The sequence below is a fragment of the Molothrus aeneus genome, chromosome 6, assembly GCF_037042795.1.
Source record: "Molothrus aeneus isolate 106 chromosome 6, BPBGC_Maene_1.0, whole genome shotgun sequence".
Taxonomy (NCBI): Eukaryota; Metazoa; Chordata; class Aves; order Passeriformes; family Icteridae; genus Molothrus; species Molothrus aeneus.
In genome coordinates this window covers 21925901-21943768 of record NC_089651.1, presented here as the reverse complement: position 1 = coordinate 21943768, position 17868 = coordinate 21925901, and the positions used below count along the sequence as shown (strand labels likewise).

At 38.2% G+C, this 17868-nt stretch overlaps 1 long non-coding RNA gene across 3 annotated transcripts in view; it reads right to left on the bottom strand.

Moving 5' to 3' along the window:
• LOC136558412 (uncharacterized) overlaps positions 1 to 17868 on the bottom strand; it is a 74902-nt gene that overhangs the window by 25305 nt on the left and 31729 nt on the right. For 2 of the 3 annotated variants that reach the window (XR_010783875.1, XR_010783877.1), the window contains exon 3: positions 8601 to 8809. The exons of the other annotated variant lie outside the window; for it this stretch is intronic. This is a non-coding gene — a long non-coding RNA (uncharacterized lncRNA). The remainder of the gene's footprint in view (positions 1 to 8600; positions 8810 to 17868) is intronic. 3 annotated transcript variants of the gene reach the window in all.

Here is a 17868-nt window from a genome sequence, read left to right as displayed (position 1 = left end):
CAGTTGTCTCCTAACTTTTACCGTGTTTTACCATGAATTCAGTAACAGTTAGATATGCTTATTCTTTGGACATATTCAATAATTTTATTCTTGTTTTTTATTGTTAGGTAGTAAGTCCAGCAAAAGGAAAAAAAAATTAGCTGGTATTTTAGCTAAAGCATACAATATTCCCACTTCAGCTCTTTCATCTGTATATTAAGGTATAAAACACTGCTCTAAATAGATTTCACAAATACTTGAATTTATATCTATATTAGATAACTGAGCTTATTTTGTTTTATATTTAGCTGCATGCTACGTAGTACTTTGGCTAATAGGAGTCTAACTTCCCAGAATATAAGAAAATATCTTCCCTGAAAATTATTTCTGAACTGGATGCTATTTAGTATAAATATTCACTTTTTTAAAAAACTGCCCACTGAAATTATCTGGCTGGTGCCTGCAGTTCTAAAATGTTTTCCCTAACTTTAGTTCTTTTCTAATTTTTAATTTCCTTCAAGTTCAAATTTGTGACAATTAAGAGGACCTGTCTCTGCATGTCAATATTTCACAATATGTAATATATTCAAAGAAAAGCTATATAAAGCTCAAGACATTTTTTTTTCCCCCTGAAAGAAGTAATTTCAGGCAATACATATAAAGGCAGAAGATATTTTGCCTAAATTAACTATGGAGGTCAAGAGACTTGTATGAAATTTCTCTTCATATGAAAGTATGGATTTATGATTCTGTGAAAATAATGTTTGTGGTAGACAGCATGTTACCAAAGCAGCTTTGAAAGCTTGTATAGTTACCTTCTCTGAATGTTCTGGCTACTTCTGGTCCTCCCCTATCTGGAAGAAAAAGCTGGTTCCAAAGTTAAATTTGCAATTTATTGTTACAAATCAAATCACCAATTTCTTTACTTTAAAAACTCTAGTACTGTGCAAAATTTTGCTTATTTAGTTATAGATTCAAGCTGCTTGTCCTGGAGATTTTAATTTTTGTAGAACTTATTATAGCAGATCCCAAACAGCCAAGAAAAGAAACTCAAACAAAACTACAGCTAAAGGCTTTTTTACTTGTTTTTTAATTCATTTGGAATACTTAATGTTGTTTGATGTATAATGCAATTGGATACATGAAATTAAAAGTTTTAACTTTTATTTTTGATTTACTGCTTTCAAAACTCAGCTCTAAAAGCCAGGTACCAAAAGAGGAAGCATTGCAGCATTATCAATTGGAGATTTTGCTGGGGCCATATTATGTTAACCTTCACTCCTAGGAATAATTCTGATCCGCAGAAATGTTCCTATTGAGTTCCTTTATCCTATTTTCATGAATATGCATGAATATTCACTAGAGGTTGTAAGATTTAGCCTCCAAATAGCCAGCAGAAATTCCTTACTTTTTCAGTAAGGAACAAAAAGCATGTTTAGTCCCGATGTTAATCAAAGCTATTTTACAGGACAAAACTACTTTGGAACAAATTGTTTCAATCTAGCCCCCAGGATTTACCAACTCCTTCAGTAAGCAGTGCAATTTACTCTCAGGTAAAGCTGCCTCAGAACCCAAGCAGAGTGTGGTGCAGACAGAGCAGGACCCTTGTGAGCCCCCAGGCTGGTGAGGTCCCAGGCACACAGGTCCTGCATGCTCAGGACCCGGGGCACCAGTAACAGCTGGGATGAAAGCTGCCTTCCAGTCCACAAACCTGCAGGTGTCAAATAGTGAGGGCAATGGAAAAGCATGGGAGGCTGGTCGAGATCATGCCTTTGTGATGCATGCTTTTGCTAGTATACGGCTGGAAAAATCAGTAGTTCTGCCTATTTTACCTGTGACCTTGATGTCTAGTCTATTTGGTGAAGTCATAGGCTGCACCTCTCCCCCCCCCACTGCCACCGACAAAGAAGCAAGCTGGCAGGAAATTTTCCCAGTAAATACAGAAAGTGTGAACCAAAAGCAGAGAAAGAGAATTGGTGAAAACTCCTTTATATTGTCCAAAACCAGGAGTTAAATCAGGATGGTCTGTTAAAGAGTTACCAAACCAACCAGCAAAGATCTAGTTCTTTAAATTGCTGGAGTTGCAGCAAGTCTTTGAGAAAGTGCTGGGCAGGAAAGGGTTAACACCTTTTTTTGGAATAGAGTGACACTGATGGCTCTATTTGTAGTGACAAAGATAGTTATGGGCCTGATTGAACAAAATCGTGAGCACTTCAAGCAGAGCAAGAGCTTGAAACTACACAAGGCACAACAGACTACACCTCACGTCGATTTGAAAAGCTGTTGCCAAAAATAAAGCTTTGATAACTTTTCCATTCAGAATTACTCTTTTTTTGAGCCAAAACCTGTCTCACTAAATTAAAACAGAACAGCTAAAATTTCAGTCTTAGATGTGTAACAAACTTTTATTTAAGAAAGATGTGAGGCTATTTAAAAAGTAATTTGTAAGTTGTCCTATTCTAAACTTCTAAAAAGAATTTTAAAATCCCTTGCTGATAAATACAAATTAGGGATATTCAGATGATTTTGAATATTTCCTTAATTGTAAATAAGGTAAGTTCAAGTTCAGAGCCCATTAATCATGAATAAAGACAATTCTTTAAACTAGAAAATGTACTTTTATACAGGTAAGGTAACTATTACAAGGTATGAAAAAAGTTAGTCCACTTAAAAAAAAATATGATCCACAGGTATTATGAGCCATAGAATTGCTGATTTTACCCTTTATTAGCCCTTTCACAATACATCATGATATTTCAGTGCTTTCCTAGAAAAACTCCCCCCCCTCCCACACCTCCCCACCTTTTACAGGTTCTCACTTCCAAAGGGTTAATCAAACACCTTAATGCCAGAATTCATTTTTTTCAATGTCTATAACTGAACTGGAATCTGATGGTCACAGTTTGGTCTGTTGCCTGTGGCAGGGCTCTTCTGTGTAGCCCCCCCACTGACTGCAGTCTCAGGGATGTCCTTTGCTGTGCTCTTGCACCCTCAGCTGCACAACCCCATCCATGAAAGTGACCAGCCTGAGGGGCCAGATTGGTAAGCAAAGACTAAGAGCTATCTTCTAAGAAGTTAAAGCATTCTGCATTAAGCAGAAACAACATTTTTATTACACTCTTTTCGTTAAAGACAACAGCCATTAGCCAGTTTTCAAAAACCAACAACTGAACCCTCAACACACACATGACTTGTGCAACGTCTTCACTGGGTCTGATCACAAAAGTGATCACACGCTTGGGGCATGGTCTGATGAAATTCCCTGAGGTCAGCAAGTGTTCCGTGGTTAGCCCCCAGTGGTGTTAACTCTTTACAGCAGGTTTATGGCACACATCTTACAGAGAAGCGACTGCAAAACGCTTCCCACTGCTAGCACAGGCATTCAGTTCCCTACACATAAATGTACTCTGTGGAACTGGAGTTAGGTGGTACATAACACTGACCCATGGCAGAAGACTTCCAAGCATTTTGAGAGGAAAGATTTTACTGACAAACTAAAGCCAAAGTTACTGATGTGAACATCTGCAGTGGCAATGATTTTAGCAACTTCTCTCATTATGCCAGTAAGAATTCAGATCCACTGCATGTACTTTTATCAGTGAAATGCTGGCAAACTACCTGTATGAGTTACAGAGAGTGGGACCTCAGTCTGCCTGGGAAAGCATCATGACCTCTTACCACTGTAGCACAGAGATCTGCAATAAGCACTATGAGAGGCAGTAAAATGGACCTTTATTTTCAGATTTTGGAGGCTGAAATGTGGGTTTAAAACGTTTAAACTGTAGTTTAAATAACTGTTTAAAACATTATCACCTAACACAGTGAAGTCACTCTCTGCCATGGGCCAATATGCCACCTATACAGAGCCCCAGTCCAAGCCAGTGGCATGTTGTCTGTCTACATTCTGCAGAAGAATCAGTTTTCCCCTGGTTACAATGAACTACAGATGTATGCAAAATCTATTAAAGTTTTGGGTTTTTTACATTATTGCATTCAAACATCTTTTCCTTAAACTTATCTCAAATAGTTTTCTTCATACACACTCCTTCCTTCAAAAAAGGATAAAAACATTTTGCATGTACAATACATTTTCTCCACTTTTTTATATTAGGAAAGAGAAGATTTTACTAGCAGAAATTTTTCATATTATTTACTTTTTAGTCAGCATCTTGATAATAGTGCTTAAGGAAATGCTTAGCTGTCAAATTACATGCAATTTAGGTATTTATTTACAAAAGCTGTATCACAAAACCTGCACTTCCCCCTTTCTAGCAGAATTCTGCCAGAACCAGCCCCTCTGAACCCCCCCAAAACTCCAACAACTTCAGTGGTTGCAGGTGTACCACACTTTGCATCTGTTGTTTAGGAGGTGGGGGGGAAGCATGACAATGTCTTGTCATTAAAGCTACACAGAGAAGACCTGCTTACCTCAATGTCAGTCCCCACTGATGAAACACGTGGTTTTCTCTCATGGTAAAAGAGAACCTATCTTTTAAAATGGATCTGACATGTATTTTCACATTGCTTTTTCCAAAAAGCAATGCGAAGTTAAATATTTTGGTTAAAGTATATGTTTTAAATAGGTTCCTTACCTTTGTTACCACTAGCACATGGAACTGCTAAAGGAAGCAGTTTTTACATGTTCACTTCCATCACACATCCTGAAGTATCTAAGTGCTGATGTACTTTGGTCATGTTGAACACTGAAGCCTCCCTGAGTTCCCAGTCTCCACATAGCCCAGGGCAGCAAACTCCAAGTCACTAAAATGGCCTTCTGATACTACTTTTTACAAAGCATTGCAACAGTTCTAACTAATTTTCATTGCAAATTTAAAAATTAATCTGTTTTAATCAAGAGAGTTGAATCTATTTTTAAAAATTTTGTTGTTGCTTATCGTGATCTATTTTGCCCTGTTTGTTCTTAATCAAATGTCCCTTCCAAAGATTAACAAATGCTAAGCCTGCAGTGAGATTGGTGCTACGGATTTTAGTGTACACATTGGAAACACTGCAAACCAGGTTTGTAAGTTCATAAAGAAAAAATGGCCTTCTTTGACAGAGACTATGTCAAGTGAGCTAAACACCAAAATACTGTTCAGTCTGAAAGAAAAACATATTTCTTGCTGCAGTTGGGAGATCCATGGTAAGGCTACGTTATTCTAAAAGCGATAAAAGGGTTTCAAAGAGAAAGACGTTCCTTCCTCTTTTCTGTCAGTTTAAGTCTTGAATGGTTCCAGTGAAGTGACTGAGGTTACTTAGTCCTTATAACTTTGTAACCGAAGGTCACTTACCAATACATCTCCTGGATAGTTTAATTGACAGACACATCTTCTACTATTTGGTTCAAAGTTTCTGTACCTCTGCTGTAGCCAAAAATATCTTAATTGGGAACAAAACACCTCCAAATTGGTCAAAGTCCTTCTGTCCCAGAAAGCAACAAAGAGCTATATCAATGATTCACCATATCCTTCCAATTAGTATTGATAATTATCTCCTTCCCAGCTCCCCAGATAAATACAGTGGATGGGATCTCCTGTGTTGATGAGTAAAACCTTCTTATTTAGGACAACCTTGCTATCTAAACCCTTTCATTAATTCATCAAAATCCATAGCTAATGTGCTTGCCTGTTTCCACCACTCCTTGAGAAAACTTTTCCAGAAGCCTACACCTGTCTTGGCTAAAGCCCTCCCCTAATTTTGAGCTTACATATTAGGGTCACAAATTGAAAGTACAAATTAGGAAAAATCAATAAAATCTCAAAAATAAAGCTGTACCCTTCTGTCTCGGGACATTATTAATGGACAACTAAGTAAAATTAAGTTGTGAGGACTGACTGCAGAAATGCCCCTTGCTCCAGCATATATTTCCTACTTTGATGTTTTCCAAGCCACACTGACGTCATCTACCTGGAGTCCTGCCTAGACTGAGGCATGCAGTTTCTACTGTCACCAGTGAATTCCCATCTTGTATCAGGGCCTCTGTACAGCCCTGTAGTTCTGACACTGCCACTATGGCACAGTCAGGGTACCTCTGGAAGCATGGGCATACTTCTTGCCTGGCATGTGCCAGAACTCTCTTCTGACTCTAGAGCTGGGATGTTTGGGGATGGGATTCAGAGGGGACAAATATCCAAATATCTGCACTGTAGATGACATGTTAATACCACTGCAGATTTAATCTTAGAAGAGCAGGAAGAAATCCAGTATTGAACTAATTGAACAAATGTATTGGTGTGCTCCAAAATGACAGATAGCTGTTACTTGGAGAAAGTTACAGTGCTATCTCTCACCTGGCCAGTAACACTTTTTTCTTACAAAATTCCTTAGACAGATCCAGGCCTCATTACAGAAGTTCAAAGACATTGGTATGAACACCAGCATTTAAAAATGGGAAGGAAAAAAGCACTGGTGTGGCCCTGCACTGTATTGTTTTCTGTACACAGAAAAGTAGTACGGCTCTCTGACGTGCTGGTAGGGAACATATAAGCCTTGATCCATTTCAATCAATTAGATAAATGTGTCTATTTCTTGCTATACCAACCAGAATATACAAACCTTTCTGACATAGATCAGGGACATCAGTGACAAGGAACAAGCCATACCATTCAGAAATCAGATATTTAATGGCCACTAATCCTATCATAATAATTACAAAATAATGTAATGATGAGCCAGAGTAAACAAAATATATGAACAAAAATGTCAAGGAAAAAAAGCAATTAGAGTCTTGGGTTTGTTCCAACTCCCTTTTGCTGTGGGAGTTCTGATAGACTATTACCCCTATGTAATTAGAGGTTTAGGCTTAATCCAGTTCCCGTTTCCCTTGGGGGGATTGGGATAGGCCCCTATGCCCTAATTTTCTGCTGTCCTGCCCCTTGTATACCCAGCTCTGTATAAGCACCTGTTTCACCATCCTGCTACTCTGTATCATACTAGGGAATCACATTTCCAGACTCGGGTAAGAAAATAGTGCAAAATAATCATCAGTACCTCTTTTGCACTCACTTTGCATGGGCCTAAATTACTAAATGAAGCAATACAAAAATCAAGTCTTTATTTTTATTCAAGGTGCTGGAGAAAGAATTACTTTTATTTCTGTTGCCATTATAAAAAAAAATTCTGGTTCTTTGGAAAACTATGTGAAATGCTCCCACTTCAGAAATGTTACTTCACTTAACAAATTAAGTAGACAGAACAACTGATGAATATCATCTCTCACTTTGGCTCACCAGACAGCTCAAAGGGCCTGTAAAACATTTAGTAGGGATGCATTTTCCAAACTTGGCATCAGAAATCTAAAGGTTTGTATTTCTAAACATAAGGCAAAAGCAAACAAAAAAACCTCAAACAAGCAAAAAAAACCAGAAACAAACCAAACCAAACAAAAAACCTCTTAAAACCAGTCTTGGCCATATTCTGCATTCCCCTAAGAAACAAAGACCAGTTTTCTCACAGTGTTGCAATTTTTGGGGGGTTTTTTTGTGTGTGTGTGAATGAGAGAAAAATACAATCAGTTTTCTGCAAGAATATGGACATTATTATCTTGATAAATTAAAATATATTTAACGTTGGCCATCATTACTAACCCTGATGTTGTCACAAGCACTCCGTGGTCAGCATTCTGTATACTAAGAATATGCTAAATGTCTGCAAATTAGTAAAAGTAAACTTCCCTTGTATACACTCTTCTGCACAGACTTATTCACCTTTCCAGATCAGACCAAAGCAGATTGACCATATCTACATGAATGCATGCATCCATACATTACAGACAAGCACAAGTCCTGACTAGGACACGCAGAACTCAAATGAACTCAAATATGAGCATTGACAAACACAGCTAAGTGAGTTATGACTTGCATCACCTTGGAGGAACTGGTAAAATGGATTGGATGCATGTCCAGGCAGACAGAATAACAAATACAGAGCACTTCACCAACATGCAGACACATACGGAGAGGACAGTCAGAGAGCATATCCATTATGTAGGCATTTGCATCCTGGCTACATATCCCCACATTACTGCTGTCTGACCAAATCAGAAATTTATTTCAGCTTGAACCATCTTTCTTTTCTTTCTTTTTTTTTCATAGAGGGACCATGTATAATGTTCCAAAGCTACTGATTCCATTAAATGCATGCACACTTTAGTGTGTACATGCCAGCACTTACATACATTCCAGAGAGAAAACTCTATTTTCCAGAAAAAAAATCAGCTATTTTCCCCTGTCAGGCTCTTTCTCTTTATAAGCTGCTGCAGTTCAGCAGTAAGTGGGAAGGGAGAAGCAAAAATATCAGCTATTAAATAATAACTACTTGGATTACATTTATAAAGATCATTTATTCCCACTTTACTTCTTAAAGTTCTATTTCGAAGTACAGCTTTCCATCTGCAGCCTTGTCATGAAAGATCTGACTTGGAAATCTAAGTATGGAAGAGCAGAAATAATGAACACTTTGGTTAGTACACATAAATTTGAGTTAAAGGAACTCTGCTGATGCCTTTCCTCTTCTTACTGACATGGTGCCATACATGTATATATCTCAATACATGTAAAATATTTTAAAAACATTGGTTCCTGAAAAGCTAATATTCTAAATTAGACTAATCCCAGACATACCTTGGGGGGGCATGAAGAAAAGGGAGCAATAGTGTAGAGATGCTTGAGCAGTGCAAGGGTTTTCTACAAGAAGACAGCAAGTAGTTGCTGTTTGGTTCCACACAGTCCTTGCCATTTTATTTTATCATCCTTTTCAATCTGTTATTGTGGACATTTCACTGGTAGATCTCCTTTGAAAGGACTTGCAGAAGAAATTTGTCCAGAGGAATCTGCCGAAAAAGACAGTACCTGAATAGCAACATTAACTGAGAGCTGGTGTAATAATTTTGAGAATAGAGGCATCCTGAGAGTCAGTGCAGAGATGAGAATGAAAGGAGAGGACAAATCCTACCACCTCACTGTGGCAGGATTGTACAGTCCCACAACAATTAGCTGCCTCTACTCCAAAAGCAAACTGAAGGATAAATCCAGTCAGAGAAAGAGCTTGACAGGTGTAGTTGTGGCACTCAGTATTGACAATAAGTATTAACTCAGGGCTCACCACATCATAGAACTCTTTGGTGGTTTCTCATTTGTTAAACAGGGAAAAAAGTTTTAGGTTTTTGTAGGAACTTTTTATTACTTTTTTTTACCCCATTTAAATGGGATTATAACTCAATTAATCTTGGTAAAATGTTTGGGGATCTCCAAGCTAGCAGCACTACATATGTAACAAGAAACAGGTAGCAGGTGCTGGAGTATTTAAAAATATAAATGTCCACACACAATTCCCTGTCTAGCTCACATTTTATACTAGCAAGTCTGTGTATAGCCTGGTACTCAGAGCTGTCAGTCAGTATCAGTAGTCAATATAGATATATACTGCCCTATCTTAGTCAATATAGATGTATGTTGTCCTCTCAGATGTATATGCTAAGTTTCTTCAAACTCCCTCTATCATCAATTATTAAAACCTGGTGCTTAAAGGAAAATACTGGTTAAAACAGAGAAGTTTTAGGGATGTCAATGATAAATCAACATTTTAATTGCATATATGGGTATTAAAATAGATGTACATGTGTAAATAAAAAGAAAACCTTAGTGGATCATACTGACTATAATGAATAAGGCTGTTGATAGTTTTTAAAATTTTAATAGAGCCTTTAAATATTAGACTTTTCCAGCAGGATGCACTTGTGAGATGTACTGTCTGGTATGCCCTTGGCCAGAATGATCCTTACACACACGCAGTTCACAAACGTTATGCAGTGTGCTATAAGCTAATTATTTTCTTGGCTGCAGCCCACCCTCTTAGCCTGGGCATTTCATTGTAGAAGGAGTTCCTGTACATATGTGATTTGCAAAGCACCACGAGATCCTTTGGGTTGAATGTGCAGTGATAGCTGTACACGAAAGGAGAAATTAATAATAGAAGGGTTATATTTCTGTAGCATTTGATTGGCTAAAAAGTACCAATCTCAGAGATAGACTTTTTTCATCTTGAGCTGTAAAACAATTGCATGTACGTATGTGTGGCAGTACATGTTACAACACTTCCATAGTTTAGGTTTTGCTGTTGGAACTCCCTCACAAAATTTCCGGGTAAAACTATAAAGAAGATATATGGTGGAATGTATTGTAAAGCATAATTGTTATAGTGTTTAGTTTGGGGAGTCTTTGAAGCACCCTGAAGAAAACAGGGAGAGAGCTGTGCAGGATGTTGTTCTCGGGAAAGGTTCAACACAATCCTGAAGAATCACTGAAGATACAAAGAGGTTTTCAGTCCTGGTCATGGCATTTAAAAAACAGATGAGCTAAGCAAGTCAAGGAATTACATTTCTGTTAAAACTGAAGTCTTTCTAAGGTCCCTAAATTAGTTATATATTTTTGATGCTTCTTGAAAATATGTACATGCTCCTAATTTCAATCCTATTAACATAGCAGTAAGGAAATTTGCATCAATATCTTCCTGTCTAGGTAATTTAATTCCCCTTTTAAAAATAAATTCAAATTAGCAACAATAAAAGAAAACACAAAAACTCTGTTGAACTCAAGTAGTTACCATAAACAACTCCCCTAAACTAATCAGGCATTGTGCACAGTTATTGTTTCTTGAGGAAAGAAATCCTGAGAAAGGGGGCCAACCCCTGTTCTCACAAAAACCTATACTGTAATTCCCATTGGCTGAAAGGAGAGTGGGGCAGAAGAAGGGGGACGCTTGATAACAGGGTAAGGTGTACTAACACAAGCCATGTGGGGAGAAGGGCCACGACAAAAGGTGGAATATTTTAGGCCAGCAGCAGCAACATTACCAGAGTTGCTGGGAATGCTGTATTCAGTCTCATCACCGAATGCTTTAAAAAAGAAGAAGCTGAATTGTGAATCATGACAAGCTTAAAGACACATGACTGCCTCAAAGCACAAATTTCTTAACAATTTCAGTAATCATTTTGTAATAAGTTTTGTCACTCTTTTCAGTCTCTCTGACTTTCAGGTCATCATCGGCATTCTGCATTGCAGTCCAGGTCACCAATCTACAATGAACAAAACTCATTTTCTAGTACTTGTTAGTTCTCCTCTTTTTAATTAGAAAAGCCTAGCATACTAGAAAAGCCCTGATTTTGTTTTGGATAACAAATCATTGAGAGGAAAGCTGAAATCCAAAAATATAAACAAAAACATTGTATATTTCAGGAAGAAGTTAAATGAAAATATCTCTAAATTAAATATCTCTTCTTCAGTTGTTTTATATCTAAAGAAAATCTTAAATTATCAAATTGTAATGAAGGGTACTGTTTTGACTATGCTAAGGTTGTCATTGTATACTTGAGAACCAGAAGAAATTTTAGTAAAGTACGAAACCATTTTAATAATACAGTGCTTTAGGAACTCAGTCTTAGTTAGAAAATTGTAAAAAAAAAAACCAACAATTTGTGTCATTAAATTATATTACCCCCCCCCCCCCAGCCAGAAAAGGAATACACCAAGAGCTCTGTGCCTATACATGATGGGATCTGTTGTCCAGCCACTACTGAAATGAGGCTGAAATTGCACAAATAACCTTGTAAGTATGACATTTGAATGCCAGCTAAGCTACCAATATGAAATCAGTCCATGCACATATGGACCACAAGTTGCAAGCACTGTTCACGTATCCTGCACAAAATGAATCTGTCAGTCTCAATTCATGTCCTATGTCTACATCATAAAAATATACCCTTAAAAATGACCTTTCTTCTTGGGAGTTTCAGCAAAGACATCAAAGGAAGGAGGAGACACAGGAAACAAACATCCTTTGAACCTCCAAGGCATGTAACAGAGGAGTAGCATGGGAGAACTGATTCTCAGGGCCAGTGAGAAGGGAATGATGCAGGAATGGGCCCTCGTAAATCTTGTAACTGCAGCAGATCATAAATCACAAGCTATAAGCTATTCTGGATCTACCTGTGGTCTGCAGAGGAGTTTAAACTAATGACTGCCAATAGCTGCATTTTCAAATGTGTATCCCTAATGCTCATGCATAACAGCCTTCAGAAGTGAATTTTGGTTCAACGTTCAAATTGAAATCCATTTTTTTTTAACATATCCACGCATTAAAATTTTGAATTTTGTTGAAAAAAAAGCCACCCAGCTGCAAATTTCAGACCAGGACCAAGCCACTCATATAGATTTGGGGTTTTATTCAAATTGTGCCACAACTCTGGGGTTACCTTTCTGCTGTTTGGGGAACTGGAGGATCTAGACAGACCTCTTTCAATAAGAAATATCAGAAGTTCAGAAATATCAATCAGAAGTTGGCTAAATATTTGTAAGTGGAGTTGTGTGTTTTGGGTTGTTAGCTGGCAAGATATTTCTCTGCAATGCATTTAAGAGATTTATCTTCTTTTTTTTTCAAAATGTCAATGAGCAGATATATTTTTCACAAATTATTGAATGAGTAATTGCCAACATACTTCTGGCCATGAGATTGCTCACAAGCTACTCACTAAAATGACTGTTTTGTGTACTTTAGGAACTCACCACTCATAAATTAGTATTTATAGGGGGTTGTTGGTCATCCCAATCACCTGACATCTTTTTTTTACCCTTGGCTGGTAAACTTATAACCCATCAAAGGCTTTCCTAAAAGCTACAGCCGTTCCAGTTCAGGCATTCATATGGATACAGAAATGCATCATTGCATGTGACAGTTCTTCTACAGAATGTCATCTAATGAATGTTTGTGGAAAGTGAAGGAATTGCCTCAATTACCATCAAAACAAATAGTTATATTCAAACAAAAGTTCACTTTTTTTTCAACTGTCATGAGTCTTTATGTACTAACCTCCATTGACAGAATACATTTCCAGATTTTACAGATGAATAGAAGATTTGTTAAAACTACTCTAAAATTCTTAGTTTAGAACATAATGATTCCAGTGCTGTATATCCACAGAAGCCCTAAATATATAGCATAATAAGTAACCATGAATATTACTTAATATAATTTAAAGTGTATCGGAATTTGGGTCCATCTGCCCTATGCATGCCCTTCTTCAAAGGTGTGTTTGTTAATCTCAAAACATTGCAAACTCAATGCCATACCTTCTAACTTCCCCACAGGTTTCCCATTGATTTAATGATATAGTGACATCCACACTAGTGGAGGCTCCTCCATAAAGACATAGCACAGCTTTCTGAATGGTTTCCAAACAACAAAATCCAGTTCACTTTGCTAACTCATGAAATAAGCAGACTAGCTCCCATGAGTTAAGCAAACATTATTGGTCCCACAGAATATTTCACTCAACTATCAGACTAACAGAAATCCTCAGAATAGCAAAAACACTCAAGATATTTTGTTCACTTATCCAAGACAGCTCTAGGACTAGATACACTCATTTGAGAATGTAGACACAACCTTAACAGACTACAATGAATCTTCATGGCCCTGTATCATCACTGATTTGCCCAGGATATATCAGCATTGAATGAAAATATTGTCTTTTACTTCAGATTTTGACGTGTAGCTTTGTAAAATATTATTAACAAGAAATTTAAAGTCTTCTCAGTTAACAAAATAATCACCAGAATGAAACCTCTTCTCCTTGGCTAACAATGTGCCTCCTAGACCACGGCCAACAAATGGCTCTGACTCAGTGAGCAGAAGCCTGGTTAACATGCCTAGCCAAATTCAACCAGAGCTTGCACCAGAGGATGTTCCAGAATGAAGACGTACCTTGAAAGATTATACTAGCACAAAATAATTCTAGTGGTCTTCTGAAGTGCCTAAAAGGGATCAAAATAGTCTGAATGCTCAAATAAAAAACTTTTGACCAAGTGCATCCTTTCAGTAGGGCCTGCATTACAGGGTCTCTGTGGATCGTGTCAGCAAACTACAAGTCATAAAAAATACCTGAGAAGGTATTAAGCAATTTATTGTTTGCCTTCAGTACCTTGGGGCTTTAGCAAAGGTTTTATAATAGATAATGTCCTTCATGGTGGCATTTGTGCCAGAGTTTCTGGAAACAGATGCACAGGGACTACAGTGGATGGGGCACAGGAATAAAAACAGCAATGCCTTTCTGGCCTTATTGGTCACTCTCCCACTGCACATCCTTGCTGCCCTACTACATTACAAAAGAAACTGACATTCATTAATTAAAACAAATAATATTTATAGAATCCCTTTCTCTATCCTTGGGGAAATACAAATTCAAACACAATCAAATACAATCACAACAGCAAACTATTAAACAGCTGAAAATAGTAAGCTATTCCAGCATTCATTAGAACAAAATCTCAGGTTTGAGTGAGAAGGCAAAGGGATTGACAAAGAGAAGGAATTACAGCCCTTGTTAAAAGAATCAAGCCTTCCATCTTGTTGCTGTAGCAAAGGCACCCACAATTCACCTGCAAGCCTTCTGGCTACACCTTCTCTGAAACATTAAATGATGCCAGGGACGTCACTGTTGGCACCTCTTCTACAGTTTCTCAAAGAACCCTGGCATGGCTGAGGCCGGGACCAAAGAGCACTTTCCTAAACAGCTCCTGCGTGACGACTGAAAGCTACCACTAGCTAGAGACTGTGTTCAAGAAACATTTTGCATATGTCTTGGGAGATCAAGACAGCTTAGTAGTATGGATACTGGATGTTTTGTGCCAGTTGACCTCAGTGCCAGAGAATGGTCCAGGATGTGTATCATTCACTAGCATGGACACAGCCAGTGATGTGAGCCTTCAAGATACATGGTGCCACGTCTGAGGTGTCTCTCAGTGAGCTGCCAGTTTACTTTTCTTTAAGGATTTTAAAGCTATATGCCTAAGATTTGAAAGAATGTAGTGTACTCTCTGTGGCAACTTTAATCTCCTAGATGGCTTTTGCAAAAAACTGTTTTTTAGTAGTTCCTTCCCCTGCTGACCTGATAACATCAGCATGGCTCCCAGACTTCAAATGTTTCATGGCTTGGCACCATGGGCAGCCAAAACCTTGTGTATACAACTAGTAAAGACAGCAATACAGTTCTAGGGAACCTGGGGATGGGGTGGTAAAAGAGAGATTTAGAAAATGTGTTTTCCATGCCCTTATTGGTGGCCAGAAGTGCTCTAAATTTTACATTTCCCACCATTACTCAAACAGGCTTCTTCCCCCTCCTCAATAAACTCTTGATGCTGAGAAGAGCTTTTGTCCCTAGAAGGCCTAACAAAACTGAGGTGTCTAGAAGACATTGCTGAGTGACTTTGGGTACTCTGTTTCTGCGTCGCTGACAAAGCCAGGGAAAGAAGATGTAGAAATGCAGATAGGATTGGGGTATTTATATATATAAAAATATTTATTGTTTATTAATGATTCCACTGCAAAGGAATCATTAATAAACAATATATATATTTAAGATATAATTTCCATCCACTGGAGCAAAAAAGCATCCAGACAGGACAAGAGGAAATATTTTCCAAGTCTGAAACTTCTCTGATTTTACCCAAGACCAGAACCTCCATAAGAGCAAGTACATGTGAAAGCACAGAAAATCACAAGCAAGGCATAAGCCTTCCCTGGTATGGTGACAGGCCACCATAACCAAGTAAGTGTCCAGTTTCTGAATTTCTAAAACAGTATATAGAAAATATGAAGCTTGATTTATTCTGTTTTATTTGTGACAGAACATGTACAAATAACTGTGCCCATTTGTAGGCACTTAATTTGAATGTTTACATGAAATAAAAAAAAATACATACTGTGCTTTATTATTATCTAAGCTGTTTTAAACATATATATCCAGATGGGTTCCTGTTCCTTATGGCTTGTACTTTGCAAGTGTATTTGATAGAAGAAGATGGAAGAGAACGAAACAATTCATATTGAAAAGACAAATAAGTCTCTGCAAGTAACCATTTTGATCAAAAATGTGGCACTTTGCTGCTCTACTAGGGGGAACAAAGAAAGAAAATTATCCATGAACAGTTACCAAAAGTATGTCTTTCATGGCCCTTGTGGAGAGACGTGGTATACATCAGATCTCCTGCCCAGGTAATACCTCTGTATTATAAAGGTTTAGTCGTAACACACTATAAATATTTATTCTAAAGCAAAGATGACAGTGGTTGAGTTAGTTCTAACCAGACTAGCGATTTTTGTAATATTTAACAACTGATAACCCTGCTTTGGGTTTTTGGAATATCTTTTTTTCCTGTGATGATGCTACTTTTTTCAAGGTGGGCAAAACTCTGCACTGAGATCAAAGTGATTATGGGAGACATTCTCAACAACAAGCAGGGGACCAGGAAGGAAACTGCAAGCCAAAGCAGCAAGTACCACTGCCAAATCTTGTAGAGACTGACGAGGGAGTGAGGCAAGGCCTGAAAAGATGGCAGCCAGACAAACACCATGATGGACACCACCATGTCATGCAGTATAAAACTAGCAGGCAGCAAGTACAATTTCCATTACCTAGCATCCAAACCCACGCCTAATCTAATGAATAACAAAAGCTTGTGCAAGGAGTTTTTAAGAAGGAACAGGAAAAGAAAAACAATGAGCTCATGCCTTCTGACCTTGCTTGTTTTTAGCTTGGTTTCCTATGGCAACAAGGTTTGTGATCATGCTGTGTGTGTGCATGCGTGTGTACTTGTGCATGGACAAGACAGACAGAAAGTGACCATAAGGGTGCTCAATAACTGCTGAACGCACTGGCAGTTTGTAGCCAATCCTGGCACTCCAATACAGGTCTCAATGGTAACTGACTTCCTGCAAGTTTTGTGGAAACAAGTGGCCACAAGACTTACAGAGACAGGTAAATGTTCCAGCTTGGACTCAAAGGCTGCACTGTGACTGCCTTATTAGGCTCTGGAGAATCCACACAAGAGAGGGCAGCTATGAATGGCCCAACTGCAGGAAAAGCATCCATCAAAATTTACAGCAAGGCATGAACCAATGCCAGGAAATCAGCTTTTTCAGGTCTGGTGCTACTGTACATAAGACATTCAGGCCACATTCCTTTTCCTATTTTCCCTGGTGAAAGGTCCAGGGACATATCAATTGCTGGTCTTCAGGCACCTGATCCTGATTAACAACAAGGAGACAAGAACTTTCAATTTGGACTTTTTTTAGGACTGTGGAATGTCAATAGCCTCACAAATAAAATATCTTGCAGGACAAGTAAGAATCAAAGATTTGATGACCTCCAGCGTGGTGCTGGAGGCAACAAAGGACCAAGAAACATCAGAGGCAGCTTAGCTGGGTCCTCTAAAGACTTCTGAGAAAAAAAAAAAAAAAAGTGTTGACTCTTGTTGATATTGTTAAGTGTCTGCTAGATAAATGACAGTTAATTTCTGGTCAGTGTGGTTTGGGAAGACCCACCAGAGCCTTTCCACTTATCCTTGTACACAGCCTTCTGACACAACAGGCTGCCTCCTTTCTTCTTCTCAAGAATTTTAAGAAATAGAGACCAAATCACTATTCCAGACAGGACCCTTCAGAAACTATCAGAAACCAAGATATTCAAATGGTATCACCAAACTACATTCATAAAAGAAGTGAAGGAGAATAAAAGTATGTATGCCAATCTCCCCAAATTGGTAACCAGTTGCCTAGGATCAGTCTACCCAAAACTGTGCCTGCTTACTGAAGCCTCCATTCTGCTGAAACATGTTTCATGTAAATACTACATACCATTTGAAAAAGAGATGTCTGTCCAGGTTTATACTGGAAAGCTGGTGGACCCTGGAGGAGGACCTGGACATCCTGCTTACTAATGCTCTATTTGAATCACAGAACCTAGCAATTCACTTGGGTTATTCACTTTTACAGGACAGAGGAGCAAAGCCGTTACAGAGCAGTTTGAAGAGGGAATGATGGCCAGTGTTCCTGTCA